At 37.5% G+C, this 24,697-nt stretch overlaps 1 protein-coding gene across 1 annotated transcript in view; it reads left to right on the top strand.

Moving 5' to 3' along the window:
* The window catches only part of CD8A (CD8a molecule), a 232,421-nt gene that overhangs the window by 48,162 nt on the left and 159,562 nt on the right, over positions 1-24,697 (top strand). The window lies entirely within an intron of this gene.

Raw genomic sequence — 24,697 nt, 5'->3', positions numbered from 1 at the left:
TGCATGGAATAGACTACCAAATTACATTAAAGCAAACATTAGTTTAGATATTTTTAAGAACAGCCTGGACATTTATTATGGGAACAACTGTTTTCGTATATTGGCAGGCTAGAAGGACATTAATGCCTGTGTTTGAATATTTATATGTATGTATGCATGTATGTATGTAAATAAGGATGAGTGCTACTTTTTTCATATTAACTCACATACAGTTACGTTTGGGGAGTTGACATTCAGTCCCTTGCCGAGTACTTCCCAGATATTGGGAGCATTCTACCTCCAATACAAAAAACAAGAATATATAAGTTGGTAAAGAAATATCTATCTAAAATTAGTGTTTTATACTGGGGGCAAACTCCCTACTCATACCACCACCTGGTAGTTAAAATAATCACCCCCAAAAATCAACATTACTTAAAGAATAGGCGAGTAGCTGTCCTTTTTCTTTCTCCATTACATTTGGAGAAAAGTACCAGTTTTGAAATATAGCAAGCACATTTATCTGATTCAAACATATGTTTTGTATGAAGCAGTGGCTTTCCTTCTCAATACCTGTATAAAACATAGCATACATAATAGTGAGTGGCACACTGCTGCAATGGTTAGCCTTGCTGCCTCATAACATGTGGTTCTTCAGACTAATTCTCAGCTAAAGTGCCTTCTGTGGGGTGTCTGCATGCCCTCCCCCTTTCTGCATCTGTTTTCACTGGGTGCTATGTTTTTTTTCCAAATCATACAAGTGTGCCACAGTTGTATACTCATGTCCTATAATGGGTAGGCACATTGTTTAAGATGAGTTTCAATCACTTGCACTTGCTAGAATAGGCTCCGGCTTCTCCACAGCCCTCCACTGGATTTTGTAGAAAATTAGAAAATGAGCGAATGTATGTGTTATTATAAATTTTAAGAATTTACATAAGCAGTCCACATTTGCTGTGTAACCATGTTTCCCATTTTCATTGATCATGAGATAATATTTACTTACTTTATTGTTTGACTTGTTTTGTATCTTATTTCCTTCTGCCTAACTTTTGTTATGTGGAATTGAAAGCTTGGAATGGTTGCAAAATAATTCCTAATTTTCAATCTAGCTTAGCTGCAAAAGAAAACTGCTTTTATTCTAGTATATATTAAGCCATATTCTACTTGGCAGGCAGGAGAGAGTTATTTGAAGAAGTTGTCGATACAACAGAAAGAGTTTTCTCTGCTAAAAAAGTTGCATTTGGTATCAGAGTTACAGATTATTCATTTTATGTTTTTATTTATTTCGTTTTTTGACTGTTCTTTTAAATATCTGTTTCTTTGTGACTGGACAGTTAGAAATAAAATTTAACTCTGCATAGTTTTAAGGTAATTTTACTTTTTGTGTTTACATCATTATAAAACAATGGTGGTGGATGATTATTTCTGTTTCTCATCAGTAGCATTTTATTGGCTTAATTTTTTGCCAAAATAAATGAAAATGTCCATACAGTTTATAGATAATTCGAGCTGTTGTATCATACTTGTGTGTGCTTTCCTTTCACAATAAATCCATCTCTGCTTCACACCACTGCTCGTTGTTCTGATTGTAATTCCAGTCTGTTTTGAGTTTTCCCTTCAACACTGAGGCTGTTTAGAGATTGCAGTGTGAGACTGCTCTTCCTGATGGTAGCTTGAAATGCAAGGTGACAGTGAAGAACTACAAATCTGGGGGATCATAATCTAATAGGGCTGACAATCAGTACCACATGGGGGGATGCTGCATACGCTGGAAAGACTCACTTACATGTGCTATCTCAAGTGTTTCCTAGCTTCCCTGATTCCCAGCTGTGTCCCCATTACTGTTACAAACTGTTGGTAGTAAATTTCCTTGCCTTTGGCAGGAGTCAGATAATCACAGCTATGCCCAGCATACTAGTGTGGGAACAGAGAACAGGCCACTGTCAGTGTTGACCTATGCCTTTTGACCATCCCTACTGACAGTCTGAACAAAACCCTAGTCTGGGACCAATGTCACATACAGATGCCTTATTTCTGTACCAGGGAGCCAGCCGATGTTTGATCCCTTTATATTAAGCATTAATTTGCTTTCTACTTCTTAAGTTACCACACAATGCTAGTAGGGATTTTTCTTCATGCTCTTCAGCCTTGACTTCACATGTTTGGATTGATAAAGCTATGATACCCAATCATGTTTTTGCTTAAGGTTGTTTGGGCACCACATATTGTAGTAATATGTAATATCGCAATGTTAATGTAGTATTCTTTCTACGAGATAAATGTGTCTCAGAGAAAAAGAAAATAGTGTGTTTATATTTACTGTTATTGTAGTCACAACTACATTGGACAGAGAACAATAAAGTTAGTGGGTGAGAGGTTGAACCCCTCCCCCACAAAGGGGGTGTTTGCATGAAACCATTTCTTCTTCAAGTACTGTTGAAGTTGCTCTTTATGTACTTCGGGAAATAGTTTTATACTAGGTACAGGGTGATATGCTCCAAGGGATCCAGAATGCAAATAGCAAAACCAATAAATACTTTTCATAATGTTTTATTTAATAACATTGTAAATACCTTTCCTTCATTAATATCTGCTCAACAAAGAACTGCTTCCAGACTCACGTCAGAAAATCAGAGTCAAGTGTGCATGCCTATTTGTGACTGTGTGTGTGTGTGTGTGTGTGTGTGTGTGTGTGTGTGTGTGTGTGTGTGTGTGTGTGTGTCTCTCTGTTTTTTTTTTTTTTTTTACAGGAAAGGCACTATACAACAAGCTTCATATATTCTGTAGCACATGTTCTGGAAAATAATAAATAAAGAAAATTATATAAATGTTGTGCATAACATAAAGGCTAATTAATGAGTGCCAAGGCTTATTATCCACACAGCAGATGGTTCCACTGGTTGCTAGAGTGACAAGAAATACTCAGGAAAGACTGTATAACCACAAAACCCTAGAACTCTGGTCTCAGCTCATTTATCATATTTGCTGTATATGGGCTGTACTGTATAACAAAAAGTGATGCATTTTCTGTGTGTGTAAATTCCTGTCAACAGTATTTTTCTCTTTCACTTTTTCTGTTTTACTTTTTTTCTTTCGCATGGCATTTCCTAGTTCAGGTTGAACTAATTAGGCTCTGTTGTGTATGTACATAAAAGCTTTTAATTGTTAACTGACAAACAGTATTAATTGTTATTGTTATAAAGGCATTGCATCATAACTACATTATTACAGTAGTTAGTTTCCAGTTAGCAAAGCCAGTCCATGCATTAAAATAATATTTTCAAAGATTCACTGTTATATTCAAGGTCTTACAAATGATATATCATGACCTTTTCAGATGTCACTCCAAGAAGAGGCTACAGAATAATTGCAAAAATGCTTGATACTATATATATTATATAGTTTTATAAAATACAACCCCACTAAAAAAAATAAAAACTTTCAGCTCCAAACAGTTTGAGCATACAAGTGGTTAACTGTCCCTTCTGAACTGCTGCATTACAGAACTAGCTGTACTATGAGAGAGCTACTAGCTCGGAGGATAATTTATCATTGATATACAGTATGTGACTTTCTCCCTTTCGCCAAGTAACAGTGACCAACATTAGGTTGTTAAGCAATGGCATTTCCAAAGTAAATCATAAATATGAAAAAATAAAACGCCAGATGGGAAGAAATCCAGATTCTTTATCCAAATCTTGACATTTATAAAACTCTTATTCTGAACAATGCCTGCTATATCCTCATTAAGTATATCCCTTAGCAACACCACTAATTAAGGTAATTTTGCAGATTTAATTTGCTGAACATATTTCCTTAAGAAACAGCAACAGTACATAATATAAAACAATATGCTGTTATTTTATATATGATCTTTTAACTAGTCATCATGAAAGTTTTTCTATTTATCTTATTTTCACTTACTGGAGTTTAAGTAGAAAAGGTCCATTTAATTGTATTTCTTTGAGTGGAAATGACCTAAGAGTTCTTAACAATCTAAGGTAAATGTTCAAAGTTGCACACTGTACAAGAGAAGATTTGAGGAGTCCTCCCAAGGTGTGGAAACTGCAGAATCATACATAATTCTTTACTATAATAATCAATGACACTGGAATGCTATACTGTCACTTAGATAATATATTATTGATTATTTGATATTAAATGTCTTGCCCACAATTTACATATTTACATGAGTTTCATTTATATTCTTATTAATTTAATTTATTATACCAAAAATACTGTCTGTATTGTGGAAATGTAGCCAATGCCATTGACATAGAAGGATAAAGCCCTATGACCCAGGTGACCTATCCATCTTGGAGTAGCAACATGTATATCTACTTTGCTGGATGACCTTGCTTCCTCTTAACTTCTTCCTGTCTGTCCCAAATCTTCCTCACCAGATTGTCTTCTGTTTTTCTACACATGTGCCCAAATCACCATAATCTGTTTTCTTTTATCTTTTCTGCAGTTGGAGCTACTTTGGCTTCTGCTCTTATGTGCTCATTTCTTCATCTGTCCCACAGTGTGCATCCTATCACTTTTCTCAAGCAGTTCATTTCCATCACCTCTAGCTTCTTCAGTTGTTCTGCCTTTACTGCCCAGGTTTCTGTACCATACAGTAGTATTGGCCGCACCACTGTCTTGTACACCTTACTTTTCAGCTTCTTTGGCATTCTTCTGTCATAGATTACATCTGATACTCTATGCCAGTTGGCTGCAGCCCCTCTGATTCTAGCTTTGTTCTCTTCATTCAGATTACCCTTCTCCTCAACCATCCCTCCCAGATACTTGAAGCTGTTTACCTGTTCCACTATCTTTCCGTCTATCTCTATTCTCAGCGTCTTCTGATTTCCCCAATTAGCTGCCATTACCACCATCTTATCTGTGCTTAGTTTCATCCCATGTGCCTTCAGATTTGCATTCCATTCTCCTATCCTTTGCTGAAGCTCTAGCTCAGAGTCTGCCTGTACTGCCACATCATCTGCATACAGCAGCTTTGTTGATCCATCCCCTGCAACCTGTTTGCTAATGTAGTCCATCACCAGTATGAACAGCAGTGGGCTCAGAGCTGAACTCTGATGTACACCCACACCCACTGGAACCCCGCTGTGAGTCCGAAAACCATCTTCCTTAGTGGTAGTCCTTCCTAGCTTGGTCAGTCTTTTCTGTCTCCCACTTCTTCCAGCACTCATTTTTTTCTTTTGATGACTTTCTGGACTTCTGCATTCCACCACCAGCTTTCCTTATGTACCTTATTTCCATACCTGGCTTGGCCACATATCTTTTCTGTAGTCATAACACATGCTGTTTTTAGGTGCTGCCATTCTTCTTCAATTCCACCTATTTCCTCCTCTTCTTGGGGTGCTAGAGCCCTGAGCAATTCCTCAAACTGTTGTACTTTCTCTCCAGTCAACTTCCAGGTCTTCAGCCTGGTCTCTGTTGACCTTAGAGCCTTCTCTGACTACTGCTTGCAGCTGATTGTGGCAGCTAGTGGTTTATGCTGTGGGCCGACTGTTTCACTGGGGATGACTTTGCAATCATGGATTCTGCCCCAGTGCCTTTTCCTTACTAGGAGGAAGTCTACCTGAGTTGCATGTTGACTACTCTTGTAGGTGATTTTGTGACTGTCTCTCTTTCTGAACGATGTGTTGGCTAATATCAAGCCATTTGCCAGACAGAAATCGAGAATGGCTTCTTCTTTAATCCTATTGCCCCACTCATGTGAACCCAGGCAGACTTCATATCCTGTTCTGTCTGTCCCGATATGTGCATTCAAGTCACCCATTATCAACACCAATTCATGTTGTCCTGCTTTATCTAGTAGGTCCTGAAACTGCTGTCTGAGCCCACCCTCACTATCACAACCCTGCTGTAGGGCCTAGGCTGAGATTATGAATACTGTCCTATCATTACACTGGAGTCTGACTGCCATGCGTTTGTCATTAATTCTGATGATATCCCATACTGCCTTCTGAAGCCTCTCTCTCACCACAATTCCTACACCATTTCTAGCCTGCCATCCACCTGAGTAGTAGACTCTGGATCCCTTCCATCTCATCTCCTGCATACATAGGATGTCCAGCCTCTGTTTTTCGGATATGGTAGAAATGCCACGGAGACACAGGGAGAACATGCAAACTCCAAACAAACATTGGTTGGAGGTCAAGATCGAACCATGTACCTTGTGCATGGCAGGCAAAGACCTTAACCACTAAGCCATCTGGTCTCTCTCAGCACTCGTTCAGTATTATCAAAATGTAATTTAAGATTTAACATTTTACAAAAAAAGACATCATTTGCAAAAACATCTTCAGGTACCACAAAGCCAAGGATAAAATTAAGGCCTTTATTGAGCAGTTGTAATTTTACATCTGATAAAGTTACAGAAGAAATGTTGTGCATATTACAATTGCCCTCTAACGGGGCACCAGAAGGGTTGGCAATGTTTCTAATGAGGTGGCTTGGTTTATGCTTTCTGCCACCCCTTCTTCTAACCCTAAAGGGTTAGATGCATTGCACTGCTCCTGCCCTGAAGAAATGGTTACATTACATCTCTTATGGGCTGGTGACTCCTGTTTATTATCATTTTCAGTATAGGTATAATTGGACGAATCCTCCCAAGAAGTGTCATTAACCAAACTGTTAGCAGGTTTTTTCAAAATAGATTTCTGTATTTTCCTTTTTAATCCAGTATCATTAATGTCTTGTCTAGAAAACTTGATACTTTTCTGCTGATCAAAAGGTCCGTCTACCCAAAGTATAATCTTCCAAATCCCTGATAAATTTACAAATTTTTCTCTCCCCACGCTGTTTTTCAAAAAAAAAGTAAATCCTTAGTTAGCTTTTGAAAAGCTGATATATGCATAGGCTGACCTTCTAATCGTTTAACTTCCTTACAAACCTCAGTGACATCTGACATAGAACGAGCCACCCTACATTCATAAAAAGAATGCAAAATCTCAATAAAATATATTTGTTGTGCCTCATCACATTCTGCTGTTAATGTCTCATCAGCCTGACCAACCAATGGTTGTATACGAATACGCAAACCCCTAGGTGCACTGCCTTTAAGTTTATAGGCTTTAAATAGTTTTAAATGCCAAACATTGGATCTGAGATTTTTCATCGGTTCATAGGTAGGTACTAGGCTATCAGCCCAAGGGCCTACGTAAGCCTAGCCAACAAGGTTCCCTGACTTACACCACCCAAGAAAGTTATTTTCCTGTGCCACTGTCGAGCAGAGACACAGAAGTGATCCCCGGGGTGTATTTCCTATTTCCCATCCACTCATCAAGATTTTTCTTGAAGAGTGCTAATGAAGAACTTTGCTTGACATAGATGGGTAGCCTGTTCCAGAGTATGGGAAGTCTCTGGGACAGGAATCTATCCCTCCAGCATGTCCTGTTTATTGTGGTGACAAGGTTTAGGTCCCTAGACTGTGTAGCTGGGAGCAATTGGGATTTCTTTAGGTGTAGCATGGCCAACAGCTCTGGGTTTGACATAGCTTTATATGTTAGGCAGAGATCACCTCACAGTAGGCGATACACTACAGGGTAAAGCTGGAGTTTTTTGAAACGGTCAGTGTAAGGCACTTGTTTGAGGCCAGTAATCCTCTTTGTGAGGTACTTCTGTGGCCTTTCCAGCTGCTGCAGATGTCTTTGATGGACTTTGCTAGTCTAGAAAAGATTTGAGTACATTGTAATCCCGGATATGGGTCATTAGATCTGCCAAGCTCAATATTTGTGCCTGGCCCAAACATCTGAAGGTTGTCCTTATCTGCAGACAGACCTTGTTAGATCACCCTCAGATCCATAATGTCGACAAATAATGACAACCACAGACAAAGAAAAAAGCTAGGAAGATATTAGCCACCTAACCAATAAAAAACAATAAATATCACTATTATATATCCCCAAAGAGATTTTGCATATAATAGCAGTCCAAATGTAGCATTACTCCAAAACATATGGGTTATAAATCATGAAAAAAGCATAAATAGTATTGTTTACCCATTAAACAAATATATAGATCGGCATAATAATGAGCCGGAAGTTATTATGTTGTTGGGCTCAGTTATAATAGCAAATATACCTAAATAAGAACATCCTATATTAATATTGAGCCTAATTTTACACATATACTAGAACAATCATAAATCGTTGTAATCACATTCCCCAATTTATGAAAAGCCACATATTTATGGAAATGAATTAAGTTCCAACTAACACAACCCATGCATGAAATCACAAATCAATTTGCAATATTTTCAGGACATACAGAAAAAAAGAGCTATTCATCAAAGATCAACAAGGCTCATAAATATGTCGTAAGTGTAGTAAATTGTTTACAAAAAATGTCGAATAGTATTAAACCACAAAAAGTCTGACTTTGCAAGAAGTAACAAAATATATCTTGCAGTGCATGCAGCACTTCTGCCCAACATGCACAAACAACTAAAGTCATTAAAGTCCAGCATGATTCCAAAATATAACGCAGTTTGATACTCTATAATTTACTCTTGTTCATACGCTGATATACAGAGGTAATTCCACAGTTCAGTACTCCAAAAGAGCACATCTGCCGAGATATAATTCGGCGATCCCAAGCTGAAAAGTACCAACCTACTATGCCGTTTCAGTCCTGGTATTTCTACAGTGGACGGTCCTTATATTACTATGCATAGAAACTATTCCATCAAACATCTCCTGGAAAACTAGAGATATTCCTTCCATTTCCTGTTCATAAACACTGTTTGAATTTAGAAAAAGAAAAAAAATGGTCTCCACTGAAACTTCAATGATATCAATAATTTTACTGTGTATTCGTATAGTTAAAAATCACCATCCTGGATTAAAAGTCCACATAAATCAGCAAAAGCACCAAATCCACAAATACAATAGTATGAGAAGCTGAAAACAAGTCCAAATTCAACAACGTATATCACAATAAATCCAGTACTGAAACCTCTCATAAACAGGCGCCAACAGCAGAAAATAAGAAACCAAAAGTCAGCACTCAGAGCTTCCCCACATATGGCAAGTGCAAAGGCCCAAAATACTCAAATCACCAAACACAAAACACGACCAGCACTGCTATGAGAGGTTCATCATATCCTTTTAATCAATGGATATATTAATGTAAAAAATACACTGAAACAAAAAACAAACCAGTTTCAGTCCATTGGCCTTCATCAGTGTGTTATATCACCAAACTTTCTTTGACCACGATATATAATCAGTACAAATCATTAGATCCACCCTTCTCATTATTTAATTAAATTATGTTTTAAAGGTGCTCATTCAAACCAATGGAAAAGACCCCACCACGTTTAATAATCCAATTAGATTAGAAGAAGGGGTGGCAGAAAGCATAAACCAAGCCACCTCATTAAAAAACATTGCTACACCTTCTGGTGCCCCATTAGAGGGCAATTGTAATATACACAACACTTCTTCTTTAACTTTATCAGATGTAGAATTACAACTGCTCAATAAAGGCCTTAATTTTGTCCCTGGCTTTGTGGTACCTCAAGATGTTTTTGCAAATGATGTTTTCTCTTTTTGTAGAATGTTAAATCTTAAATTGCATTTTGATAATACTGAATGAGTATTTGAGTCACATCATGATTTCAGGTTTCATAAATCTACATTTATTTCACCTATTAATAAACATGTAGGTATTTTTCAACAATGTTTATCTCAAAAATCTACATTTTGGTCTTGGATCACATACAAAGTCATTTTTGAACAATGTAAATGTATCAGAAATTCAAGCTTTGGACAATCTCTATAACAATAAAAACTTGGTTATTAACTCTGCTGATAAGGTAGGGGCTGTAGTGGTCATAGATTGGTCTATGTATTTGGCAGAGGCAGACAGACAATTGTTGGATGGTAGGTTTTATACTAATATGGCTACTGACCCTACACCTAAATTTAAAAAGGAGATTGATAGGTTCTTAAATTTAGCCTTAAATGAAGGTATAATTAATAAACAAACCTCATACCATTTGACTGTTCCAGAGCCCCTGCCACAACAGTTACATTTACTCCCCAAAATACATAAAGACCCTTATCAACCACGAGGTAGGCCCATTGTGTCAGTGAATGGTTCCTTGACTGAATCATTATCTGCTTTTCTGGCCACTTATCTTAAGCCACTGTTAAAAGGGGTCAGGGCCAGAATCCAGGACACCACTCAATTTTTGAATATTATTTCTGAGATGCAGCCTGAACCTGATTGGACTGTGTATTTTAGACGTTACATCATAGTATACTAGTATACCACATCGGGCTGGTTTAGCAGAATTCTAATACTGGCTTGATCGTATTCCTTTGGATAGTCCTGGTTTCAATACCTTTCTTATTTGTCTAACAGGACATGTCCTGCCCAAAAATGTATTTTATTTCAATGGCAAGTGTTTTTACAGTTAAAAGGTACAGCCATGGATGCATCTTTGCACTAGTATATGCTGATCTTTTTATGGGCTACTTGGAACAGCAAATAATTTATGATTGTAATCATAACTTGTTTCTAGATAAAATTGGTATTTGGAGAAGATATCTTGATGATTGCTGGTTGGTATGGAGGTCAGATGTTGACTATTTCAGGGAATTTGTCCAGTATTTGAATGAAAATAAGTGGGGGATTCAGTTCTCAGTACATCACAATACTGATTGCATCTCATTTCTAGATGTCCAAATAAGCTGCCAGCAGGATGGGACTCTGGTTAGTAAAGTATTTTGAAAACATCCAGGTTTTAACACCTTATTACATGCATCAAGTTGTCAACCAAGACACATTATACATAATATTCCCAAATCTCAATTTCTAAGGATTCGTAGGATTTGTTCTACTGAGGATGCTTTTTCAGCACAACAACAAAATCTTATTACTAGATTTTGTAATAGAGGATACTGTAAATCTCATGTTATTCAAACCAGTAATCAAGTTCAAACCTGTAATAGGTTGGGTTTGTTACAATATCAACACAAAATCAATAAGAACAATAACACTATTGGATTCAACACCACTCATGGACGCAATACTTTTGGATTTATGGACCTGATTCAGAAACATTGGGACATCTTAATGGCTGAGGAGAGACTATCAGACATTTTGGGTCCCAGATGTCTTTTTTGATTTAGAAGAGGTAAGACACTGGGTGGGTTTTCAATCATTATAAACATAAAGCACAGAATGGAGCATTTTGTTGGGTTGTGTTCCTTGTGGTCACTGCTCCTTCTGTAAATATGTTATCAAGACAAAAGAATTTACAATAAAAACACCCCCAACATTTTTGATATCAATATTTTTGCCAGTTGTAGCACGGATTGGGTTATATATATTATTACATGTACATGTTCAGCTTTTTATATAGGTCAGACATCACACCCCTTTAGATTTCGTATATCTGAACATCTAAGCAACATAAGAAATAAATGTCAGTCTAATGCTTTGTACAAGCACACCATTAAACACCCTACATCATGTTTCAAATTTACTATTATTGATAAAGTTTTAGGCAACAGGAATTTGAAAGCTGGATGGCATGATATTTTGAACAAAAAAGAAAGAACTTAGATTATTAAACTTAGTGGGGTCTTTTCCCCTGGTTTAAATAAGCTTCTTGAAAACACAATTTAATTAATTAATGAGAACGGTGGATCTAATGATTTGTACTGATTATACATTGTGGTCAAAGAAAGTTTGGTGATACAATACACTGATGAAGGCCAATGGGCTGAAACCAGTTTTTTTTTTTTATTTTATTTTAGTGTATTTTTTACACTAATATATCCATTGATTAAAAGGATATGATGAACCTCTCATAGGAGTGCTGGCTATTTTTTGTGTTTGGTGATTTGAGTATTTTGGACCTTTGCATTTGCCGGACATGTGGAAGCTCCGAGTGCTGACTGTTGAGCAAACAGTAGGACATAGGATCATAAGATCACAGGAAGTTACCAGGCTATTGGCCCTGAGGCCCTTACAAGCCTAGCCAATAATTTACCCATGTTCTGACAAATCACCTGATGCCACTGTCCCGCAGGGACACAGGTGAAATCCCAGGGGTGTATTTTCTGTTCCCCATCCAGTTATCCAGGTTGCACTTAAAAAGCGTTAATGAGGTGCTCTGCTTGACATGGAGCGGGAGTTTATTCCACAGATGGGGGGGGGGGTCTCTGGGACACAAATCTGTGCCACCAAGTCCTATTGATGTCACAGACCAGGTTGAGGTTGTGCATGTGAGTCACTTGAGTGGAGCTTGACTTGCGGATGTGCAGCAGTCCCATAAAGGTAGGGTCTGAGATTGCTTTATATGCAAGACAGAGGGAGAGGGCCTTTAGCCTATCTGTGTAGGATAGATGTTTGAGGCCCTGGATTCCCCTGGTAAGAAACCTCTGTGCTCTCTCCCCTGCTGCATGTGTTTTGAGAGGTACATGCCGAAAGGGGCACTGTAATCAATAATGGGTCTTAGAAGGGAAGAATATAGGGATGTTATGACCACCTTGTCCCTGAATGAGATACCCTTACTAGTGAGGTGGGCCATATAGAAAGCTTTCTGTACAGCAGAGGCAATATGGTGGTCAAAAGTTAGTTTGCTATCAACCTGGGTGTCCAAGTCCCTCACAACTGATTGCATGCTTAGGACCTTGTTATTAATGTGATAATTTGTAGAGATGTCACTCTCCCCATAGGGGATGATGATGCATTTTTTGGCATTCAGTTTGAGGCCATGTTTCTGGCACCAGTCATATGTTTGGGTGAGACCCTAATGGAGGATGTCCACATCACCAGGGGAACTGATAACAGCACCCAGCTTGCAGTCATCTGCAAACTTGGTCAGCCATAGCCCACTGGTTTTGGCCTGCACCTCAGAAAAATATATCCCAAACAACAAAGGCCCCAAGACTGATCCCTGAGGTACACCACTCATTACAGGTCGACTGCTTGAGGTGGCTTCCCCTGTTTTGACTAGCTGGGTTTTATCAGTGTACCAGTTTGCAACCCATCTGGTAACATATGGAATGGTGCCTAGTTGAGAGAGTTTATCTATTATGCTCGAGTGGGGAATAGTATTGAAGGCTTTGGCCAGGTCAAGGTAGGTGGTGTGCACTGTCTTCCCCTCGTCCATGGCTTTGGCGACTGTCTCAGAAAAGTTGACCAAGTTTAACAGTCATGACCTCCGCTTGACAAAACCAAACTGTGTAGGATCAAGTGTTTGGAGGTTGACAATGTCCTTGTTAATGAGGTCCACGATAATCCACTCCATGGCCTTGCAGATTAGGCTAGTTAGGCTGATGGGTCTATAATTTCCTGGATTGGTGGATGCTTCATCTTTGTGCAAAGGGATGACAGTGGCTGTCCTCCACTCAGCTGGGATGAAGCTAGTACTTAGATTTTGTTTGAATGGGATGCCTAATGGTGTTCCAAATTCATGTCTGAGTTCATGTAGGATGCAGCTTGGGATGTTATCTGGTCCCATGGAAGCTGTATTTTTTGCCTTGAGAAGGCAGTGATGACTTGCTCCCTAGGGATTTGAGGAGGGGGCAGATGCTGTGGATGTCCTGATTTACTGATGGGGGAGACAGAGAGGTGAAGTTTCACTGAACCTGTCTGCCAGCAGGTTGGCTATAGCTACAGCATTTGTGTATGTGTGTCGTTGACCACCAGTTCTGTGCAGATCTGGATGCTTCCCTTGAGATTGCATATATATGCAAAGAAAGCCTTGTGATTGTCTTTAGTAGATGTGGCCAGCTTGGACTCGAAGTTTGCTTTTGAGGATTTCATTAGTGCTCTTATTTGCTTGTTCATACTAAAGATAGATTGCTTCCAATTAGGCACCTGCTCCTTCTTGGTCCTGGACAGCAGTTTTTTTCATTTTAATATAGAGTTTATTTATTGCAGATGTCCACCAGGCAGATTTACTCTTGCTTGAGGAGGATGATTTTGTCCTGTCGTTGTTTCCTGATTCTGTATAAGTGCTTGTATAGTACTTTGGTGTAGGTTTGGACATATGTGCCAGTTTCTATGAAGGAGGAAGGAGCTGTGAGGCTGTATATGCCTTCCTTCAGGAGGTTGTAATCAGCTTTTGAGAAGTTTTTTTGTTTGACCCTATCTACGGGGTGGTCAGGGGAGATGGCAACTTTAAAAGTGGCCACTTTGTGGTCAGATCTTACAGGGAGGATGACACTGTAGGGATGCTGCAGTGGTTACTCATGTTGGTTAATAGCATGTCCAAGATATTTTCACATCTTGTGGGAGTGTCAACCAGCTGGTCCAAGGAATTTGCATTGACAAAATCAAGGAATCTCTGGGAATTTGTGTTTTGGCATCAGTAGTTCTTCCAGTCTATGGTTGGATAGTTAAAGTCGCCCAGGATCAGGGTAAAGGATTGAATCTTGATAGATTCAAAGAGGTCCAGATAGGTAGAGTGGGCATCTTGAGTTAAAGTTGGGGGCCTGTAACTAGCTATGATTTGAATAGGGGTCCTGTCAATGGTTAACTGCACCTGGAGTATCTGCTGTGCATCATACTATTTGACCAGCTTGGAGGTGTATATGTCTTTTATATATATTACAACTCCACCTGTTTTTGCTTTGCTACCCACATTTTGGGGTCTGAATGTATGATAGGATGAGTAATCTGGTATGTCTGGGGTGCTCTCAGCAGCATGATGTTTATTAGGTATGTCATATGATTCTGTGTACACACCACTGCTACCACCAAAAATCCAGAGACACTTCACAAAGCATATTCCAAACCTGGGAGGCAATGTAAGATCACAGGAGAGGTGCAGCTTTCCCAAATGAAATGTATTTATTTATTTATTTATTTGCTTATTTATTTATTTATTTATTTATTTATTTTTGTTATCTTGCATTCAAGTGTGGTAAATATTTGCAATGGACAATGAAAGAGCTCATAGTTAAACAAAGGTGGGGAATGTAAATAAACAGAATGTATTACCATGGACAAAATGTTATTTGATCACAGTCAATCATATACGTTATACATAGTTAAAATGCAGCAAGTAGGTTGGAAGGTTAATCTCTGTTAGAAAATAATTGACTTACTGTCATTTTATCACAGTTAAATGATTGTAGTTAGGTCAGGGTTTTTTTATATTAGAAACAAGCTGAATAAATTACTATGGGCAGAATTCTTTCATTTGGTCACAGTCAGACATCTGAGGTGTACCTAGATCATATGAGAGTAAGAGAGTTTTACAATAAGTAGATATAGTAATGGATGGTGGTTTATAACGTAATGCTCATTCTGCAATGTAAATACATATATAAATGCAGGTTTTCACAAGGATTTGGAATGGAGTATGTGAAAGATGAATAAGTGAGGGAAGAATTATATGGAACTGTATCACATAAATAGGGAAAACATGTGAGATGGCTTGTAGAAACATGGATATGTAGTAAGTGAAAGATAGTCAGAGGTTTTGCCATTATTAAAAAATAAACTGAGGACTAAACAGAAGAGTATGGAGTATTTGAAAGATGAGCAAGAAGTACTTAATCATAGAAGCAACAGTGGAGTTAGTGGAAAGGTATGTAAGAATTTTATATGATGGAAAAGACAAGTGTGCAAGGTAATCTGTGAGCAATACAATATCTCAATAAGAATCTGAAGAATTAAGTAAAGAAATATAGTAATAGAAATAAAAAAAGATCTGAAGCAAGACAGAGATGATAGGGCCTTTAAGGAATAGAGTATAATTTTATAAGAAGCTGGAAAAAAGAATACAAGTGTAAACCTGATGGTTTCTGAAGAAGATTAAGGAAAGGAATGCTTGTTTTCATTGTATTAGGTTTATTTATTTTAAAACAAAGAGAAAGAGAGTTTGGGAAACCAAAGACCTACAGCCTTAATTAATTTATACATTTTAATGAAAGCTAATAATTTGAAGCTTAAAAGGAAGGTGGAGGAGATTGAAGAAGAAAAGGTGCTTGGGAGTTAAAAAAGTAAAGATATTAGTTATTATTGGTTATTTAAGAGGTAGCAAACATTATAAAACAGAAGGAGCTATGGCAAGGTGGTACATAGTAATATCTCCAAATCATGTGACAATTAAGATCATAAGCAACTGTTCAATATTTGAAAAAGATATGGACTGGGTGGTAAAGTGTCAAACTTGGAATACCATTTTTTTTCCATCTTACCTTTAAAATCAGCAAAATCTGCAACTTCTGATCTGAGACTATCACTCACTGAAGAGCACACATTCCACTTCTCAGTAATCATCTCAGGGTTAGTACTTCTGTTTTGCTCCTGGTGAGAGGAGGAGCACTAAGACATTATTTCCTGTATGCTGCTGATCACCAGAAAGCCTAATAACAGCTTCATAGGAGCCATCTTGAAATTTGTGCTACTGTTCCGCTCCTGGTGAGAGAAGGAGTAGAGGGCCATTGATTCCTAACTGTCTCTTATTGGGCAGTGAGTGTCTGTGTGGGGCCTTTTTGAGTGGTTTTTTTGCTACTCAAGGCATCTGTCAGGAAAAGACTGTAACAACCCTACAGACCCCTGCATGACTGTTAACCACCAAAGAGCCTATGGCATGCTTCTCATCTTGGGATTAGTGCTACTGTTTTGCTTCTGGTCACAGAAGAATCAAAGGGACATTGAATCCCAGCAGTGTGAAGCTGTGGTGAGACCAACAATCAGGTAGTGGCCAATTATGTGAATCACCACTATTCATCATTCTTGACAAAGCAAATTCTTTCTTTTCAGTAAGAAGTGCTTCATTAGTTACTGTCTAACCCAATTCCAGATTATCTCCCTAAATATTTCATCCATAAATTTTCAGGGTCTAGTACAGAAGTGCCACTCAAGTGATTGTCAGTGCTCTGTATAGACACAGGCACCTTGAGTTGACATTTTCCCTGTAAAAGTACCTTTGCAATTTCACAAATACCTAGTTATACACAGAGTAAGTAGTTTGTGCAGTGACAAGCACTGCCCCCAGAGTTGCAAACAATATCCTCCTGACTTTATTCTATATTCTCACAGCAACCATCTAATCAATAAATAAACGCCTGTTGCCATGCATCTGAATTTTCCCAGTATCTCTTTTGCCAGCCTGGTGGATATGGATATCCACAAACATATTGTATTTGGTCCTCACTAATATGAGAAAGTGGTGCACAATCCGTAGTATAATGTTCTCTCTGGTAAGGTCAGACCACAAACAAGTCTCCTTTAAAGTAAAAATAAAATCCAGAACCACAGCTAACCATGAAACACTCAGGAACTACTTTTAGGTTAAATTTAACTATTAAGTGATAACCTGGAAAAATTTCAAGCCCCATAAATCCTGAGAACACTGCTGCCTATGTAAAACTGTTCACAAAAACCCTATACAATCATGTTAATAGTTGCACATAGGCAGCTGTACCCACCAGGAATAAGTACAGAACTGTCTCATAAAAATAAGCCACTATGGTCAAATGACAACATGAATAGCAAAACTTGGGAGGGGTAGCATGCTGCAGGATAAAAGTGCACTCATCAAATGAAACAAACAACTCAGAGGGCAAATAAGGTTCACAGGTAAATACTTGGCTATCAGTATATAGACTATTACAAGCCTAACCAATAATCAGTGATCAGAATCAAACACTGTGTCTTGTATTTGTGAGGTAAAGGACTTAACCATTATGCCATCCCCATTTTCATAAAGTCTACCAAAGCCAAATTTGAGGTAAATCTGGCCTCCAGGCCAAGGACAAACATGAGACATTATTTAACTATGTCTGTAACCTCAAAACCAATATACAATTTTGTGCAGAGCTCATTGTTAATGGAGCCTCCTACACTGAGCCAGAAGATATAGCAAACCTACTGGCAGAGAAATTTAGCTCTATGATTCTTCTTCTTCTTCTTCTTCTTCTTCTTCTTTTTTATAGTTAGCTACTGTCATGGTTTGTTACATTACAGCATACTAACACTTCATCCTAACTATAATCTTTCAACCTGAAAAAAATAGTTATTCTCTGTGCTGTGCAAATTATCAGGTTATGTAAGGTATGTAAATATGTTATTAGACTGTGGCATTTATTTTATTTTATTTTTTTTCAAAAGGAAATATAACAGAAGTATCTTTCATGTTTAACAATGGATGTCATGCATTCTATATGTTATTATTATTGTTATTATTATTATTATTATTATTGTATTCAGGTGTTCTACATGCCCCCCCCCCCCAACTAGCTATTTTGCCCCTATTGTACCCTGACAAAAATGTAAACCTGGAGCCATCACTGACTATGGTCATCACAAATTGTTTCTGTGTTTACATTGTCCACATTTTCAAAATTTTCAAATCCAGTTAGGAGGGAATATTATTTGTATGCCCATCACATGATAACATAACTCTGTCATGATACAGAAAGTACAGTGCCATGGCAGTGTGTTCCTACCCATGGCACTAATGTGGCATCAAGCTCCTATAGGCTGCTCTCTGTGTTTTCAAGACTTTTGAGTACATGATTATAATATAGCTAACTGGGCATGTACAGATTGTACCATGGACTACCATAAATGTGCATGGGCAGGCACTGGCCCCATAGTACAATGCAGAACCAATATCAAGTTGTAGTATATGTGTAGTAATATACAATAAAAGCTGCAGTTACCATTTCAGTGCTCATCATGTCACCAATACTGCAGTAGCATAGTGAGCATATATTTTACCAGAGAACATTGAAGTGTTATACACAGTACAAACCTGTACTACAACAGCTGTGGTATGAAAACACAGTTCATCAGCAGATGAGGATACAAAATGGATATACTTACCATATTTGGGGAGGGGGGTTGCTCAACAGCAATCTACACACAGTCAGACTGACCAAATGGGGTTGGAGTGGGGAAGGGGACTGTGAGCAGACAGAGCACAGGTCCACTCATCCCCAGCCCACCAGATGAATGGTCAAATGACAGGGGCTGGTGTTGTAACTATGTTGGGTGGCAACACCAACACAGAGAGATGTTTTTAAGTGAATACCATCTGCTTCAGAACTTCAGTTTACATGCATGGAGAAGGGGGGAGGCATACCTGTTATATAACAGCAACGACCAAAAGAACACCAGTGAGTAACAGCTCAACTTTCAAAATTTAATAAGCAAAAAATATCTCACTTCTCTTAGCGCCTCGGCCAACAGCCTTTACAGAGTAGAAAACAGGATGCACATTCAAAGTGATATATATAACAGAACTCATCAATTAATACATTTAAACAATCAATTAATTATTCAATTATAAGATCTAAAACTTTTAAAGTTACAATAGTCATATAAAACTGTGCCAATTGCATTCCTTATTTAGTCCATAAGGACTTAGAGTATTATATTTCATAATTAAAAGAGATTCCTTTTGTCTTAACACATTTTTTTGAAGAATAACATTATTAAAATGTAATGGTACATGTTCTAAAATAGAAACTTTCATACATTCTAAATTACCATCATGTTTATTATTAAAATGTTCTGCAATGGGACTATTCATCTTTCTATTTCTCACATCTCTAACATGTTCCTTTATTCTATGAGATAAAGTCCGTTTAGTTTCACCAATATAATATTTTTTGCAAGGGCAAAAAATAACATAAATAACCCCTGTATTAAGACAAGAGTATTTAGCTCTATTGGAAAATTTCTTACCATTAATTTCTTTTATTTCCATGTTTATGTATTTGCAAATAGAACAATTATTACATGGGAAAGTACCTACTTCATTAATATTAGTTAACATAAAATTTTGCTTTTCCCTATATACACTATGTACCAGAAAATCTTGTATATTTCTGCCTCTCTTGTACGATGTCACTAATTGTACATTTCTCAGTGAGATAATTTCCTTCCTAACAAAGTCCCAATATTCTCTTATTGTGCCATTAATCACAGGAGAAAAATTTGTGTATTTAGTTACAAAAAATAATTTATCTACATTTTGTTCATTATTATTATATTTTATAGAACTGTATTTACTATTTGATTTTTTATTGTTAAATACTTCATTAAAGCTATTCATGACATTTAATTCATTATAGCCTCTATCAATAAACATATTAGCCGCTTTCAAAGCTTCACTAGCAGCTAGAGAGGCATCACTGCTTAGTCTTTTAATTCTAATGAATTCTCCATATGGAATGGCTGTTAATGTATGAGTCGGATGACAGCTAGTACCACACATTTTCCAATTCATTTTATCAAATTTTCTATGTATGCTTGTAGTTATTTTTTTACCATTAATTCCAATAAGTGCAATATCTAAAAAATTAATTTTATCTCCTATACAAGTGTCATCAAATTTAATACCAAATTCATTATTATTCAATTCATTAATAAATGTAGTAGATAAATTATATCCCCCATCACATATAAAAATTAAATCATCTATAAATCTATAGTAACCAATGACATGTTTTTTAAAAAAGGAATGTTTGTAAATGTATTTATTTTCAAAAAGGCCCATAAATAAATTGGCATAGGCTGGGGCAAAAGCGGCCCCCATTGCTGTTCCCTTCAGTTGTTGATATAAGGTGCCATTAAATTCAAAAATGTTATGGGTCAAACAGAACTCAATGAGTTCCAACATGAAGTGTGTTTTGGGGTGGTCACCCATGAAAGCTAGTATTGCTTCCAAACCAAATCTATGTATTATATTTGTATATAAACTCACCACATCAGTGGTTATAAAATACATGCCTTCTAACCAACAGATATTCTTGATTTTATTCAGAAAATCAAAGGAGTCCTTAATATACGAAGGCAATTTAACAACTTCCTTTAACAGACATTCATGTAGTAAACCACACAAATTGTATGTAAAAAAATCAAAAGCAGACACAATTGTTTTATGTACCTTAGGTAGGCAAAAAAATTTTGCCACCTTACTATTTTTAACTGCAATTTTACGGTCTACATCTGTTTTAGTGAAATAGTGCAACCTGACACCCTTACTAAGCAGAGCTTTAAAATCTTGTTCCGCTTTTAAAAGAAAAGCAGTGTCAGTCATTTCTTTATCACTTAAATGTTTCATGCACATTTCATAATAGTCACAAGAATTAAGAACTACCAGTTTCCCTCCTTTATCTGATGGTTTGAAAACAATATTATCATTTCTACTTAACTGCTGTAGTTTATACCATTGGTGTTTAGTCAAATTAAAACATTGTTTTTTACATAAAAAATCTTCCAATTCTTTTTCTAATAAAGTGTTAAGAAAGACATCAAATCTCTGAATATTTGTATTTCTACAAGGAGGCACAAATAAACTATTAGTTTTTAAACTGCTAGTATCAAATAAACTATATGCATTGTTATTATCTTCACTATCCGAGGTACAAGAATAAAAGGAATCTTCACTATCATTATCACTACTATTATACATTTGGGAATTATCAGAAATACATTCTAAATTCATACTTTTCTCTTTAGAAAAGAAAAAGTCCCTCAAATTCATTTTGCGGTATAAATGAAACAATTCTATTTTTAACTCATGTTTGCGTGGTACACAGGTAGGTATAAATTTAAGTCCCTTCATAAGGACTGATAACTCTGTATCATCAAATGAATAGTTAGATAAATTAATTATATATTCATTAGAAAAAGTCTCTGAACATAATTTATGTCCATCTACCTTTTTTAAAGTGTCTATCGCCCGGGTCTCTTTTCTCTTCCTGGGATTGTTGTAAGGTCCTCGTTGTTCTGTATAAGGAATCTGAATTAGCTGCTCAAATCTTCTATCTCCCTTTCGTCTTCTTCAAAAGATGAAGCACCACTTTCTCCCGAAAAGAAGCTCTTATTTTTGTATTGTTCCGAAACCGGATTTCCTTTTTGGAAAGTAACATTTTTTCTTCTACGTCTTGAACTAGTAAAGAGCACAAACGCCCTCTTGTGGTCATAATCATGAATGTCTCTATTCAACTTGTATTTTTTTCTATCAATAAGTTCTTTTTCATAACTGGTTAATTTATTATTGATATTAATCAAAAGATTTTCCAGTGTAGAATTGGAAGTCATATTAACCAATTGTTCACAAGTTGATTTTGTTTCAATGACCAATTTATCTCTATTAACATTGTCCCGTTCTATCAAGATAGAAACCCATTCTAGACTGCAGCGATGGGCTGCTGCAATCCATCTTTCATGGAATTTCACTTCGGTTTCATCATTTAAGTCAAAAGGGGAAGAAGGTTTTTTAATGGACCTAAGTCCACGTGGAGTTATTTCCAGTTCACAGTACCTTTGTAGACTTCCGATATTATAAAAAACAGCAGTCTCTTTGAATATTAATTGTTCTAATTTAGAGCACAGTTCCTGTGCATCAGGGTTATCTGAAATTTCAGACTTCTTACCCACCATAGCAAATGGATTCAATGAACTTCTCTTACGTGAATCTTCCCATTTCTTCATAATGCCACCGCCAGCATTATTGGATATATCAGCACCTGTATTTTTATTTCCGTGGAAATGAATATCTCCATTGTTGATTGTAGTAGTATTAGTAGTATTTATACGTTGACTGGATTCCCCATTACGATTGGGCATTTCCATGCCCGATTCTCTAAAAATCCTTGGAAAGGAGCACAGAGACTCACTGGTCATATTAAACAACAACACTGATATGTATTCATATAACAGCAACGACCAAAAGAACACCAGTGAGTAACAGCTCAACTTTCAAAATTTAATAAGCAAAAAATATCTCACTTCTCTTAGCGCCTCGGCCAACAGCCTTTACAGAGTAGAAAACAGGATGCACATTCAAAGTGATATATATAACAGAACTCATCAATTATTATACCTGTTATATAGTTCAGGTTGTAAATGTGTTCCATGGGATATGTCAGTGTTGCCTTGGGTGACACAGGTCCATATAAATGGATGACACACTGCATGATACAGAATAATTCATCTTCAAGCTGCTCCAAATGGATTGCTGTGGGCAAATTGCCTGTGAAGGCTCAGTATAACATGTGCACCAGTTCTTGCAGCCACAGCTGCAGCATGGGTAGTGGACAGTTAGAGCTGATGGATAAAATATTTATGTATAGGTGCTCCCATGTACAGGTGTTAAAATTGCACCCAGACAGCAACAACAGCTGGAAAATTCATCACAGCACAAGCAGAAGTGTTACAGAGAGTTCTATGTGCAGGTCAGTTACCCAGATACAGACTGATGCCACCAATGCTATGGTGGCGATAATTAGCATACTGAGGTGCATATGTGATAACAAGCATAAGGGCCTGTAGCACCCATATACAGCCATGGGGTATAGAGACAGGGAACACACATGCCTGCAGAGAGCATTGGAGGGCCACTTTGTGGCTATTCCAGGTAGCATGGGTTAATGTGGCACTGCCCATGATGGCTATCACCACATCTTTGGCAAATATGTCTCAACCTTCCCTGTGGGTACACCACATGAGGTAGGTTCATCAGGCTTACAAACTGTCTCTTCATCACCACAACCTAATGATGGTCAGCCTGCAGCAGTATGTTGGTGCTGCCCTAGCTGACACAGCCTCCATGGTAGTCCTCAGCATTGCAGTACTGTATCATACCTGACAGTGGATGTTGATGGCAGTGCCAATCCATGCAGGGGTCACCTTGTGGCCAAGACCATGTAGGCCACCCACTGCCTGCTTCATATACAGCTGTGGGCCCACAAACCCTATCACATCTATACCAATATAGTGCACCAGCATTTGTTGCAGCTGTGCCCCCATCAGTAATGTACAACTGCCCAGAGCATCTCCCACCCATCCACCTCTGGAAACACCACATTTTCTTACATGGAGTACCCAGCTGCCCCTAATTTCCCAGTTGTGTATCCCAATGCCCATTTCCTCTGGTCAATCCTCCCTTCCAGTCAAGTAGCCATTGCAGTTTCCTGCCACTGTGCTTCACCCTACGTATGCAAATGTTGACAATGATGCTCCGCTCAGTCCTCTGTGCCACATAGGTTAGGTAATATCTGATTTATAATGTGGTCAGTCAATGTACTGTATAGCATAGCCTAGTTATAGGATTGCATGCATCAGTTTTAATGTTTGTTGTCATTATTCTGGACCATAGTTGTGGACTACATGCCACTTCTTTGCCAGTGCAGCAACATACTGTTCCCACTTCAGCTTCACATGTAGTTCTTTGACAACTGATTCCTTAAATAACTTCTCAACCAGAAGCTCCTCCCTTCTGGCTGAAGTCTGCCCAACAATCCCTTGCTTTAGCTATTCATGGATTAGTCAAAAATAAGTTATTTACTATTTATCAGTTTTATTGCTAATCCCAAATGATATAGCTCCCCAATAATTATGTACCTAAGGCCACTGCTGTTGCCAGCTCCTCTGTCATTAATTGACATAGTAAGGCTTCTATATCCATCTGATGTATGCAGAATAGCAAGTTCAAACCTACACCCATATAATTATTTATTTATTTATTTTATTTCCAGTTTGATTACCGGGGAAGTCCGCTGGGCCGAAATGACCCATTTTCAGTGGAGGTCCGTGGAGAAAAGCTCCAAGATACATTACACAGTTCAGATGCAAAAGATACAAAAGTATAAAAGATACATTATATAGAACAGTTACAAATAAGCACATTCAATATCATGCATAGTCATCAAAATTCATTGTGGGTGATCTTAAGGGTTATACAGTTTCATTTGAGCAAACACTCATGTAT

The sequence above is a fragment of the Protopterus annectens genome, chromosome 2.part1 (genome assembly GCF_019279795.1).
Source record: "Protopterus annectens isolate FY-2018-M chromosome 2.part1, PAN1.0, whole genome shotgun sequence".
Lineage (NCBI taxonomy): Eukaryota > Metazoa > Chordata > Ceratodontiformes > Protopteridae > Protopterus > Protopterus annectens.
Note: the sequence above shows the minus strand (reverse complement) of the source record. Positions and strands in the feature narration are given on the sequence as shown.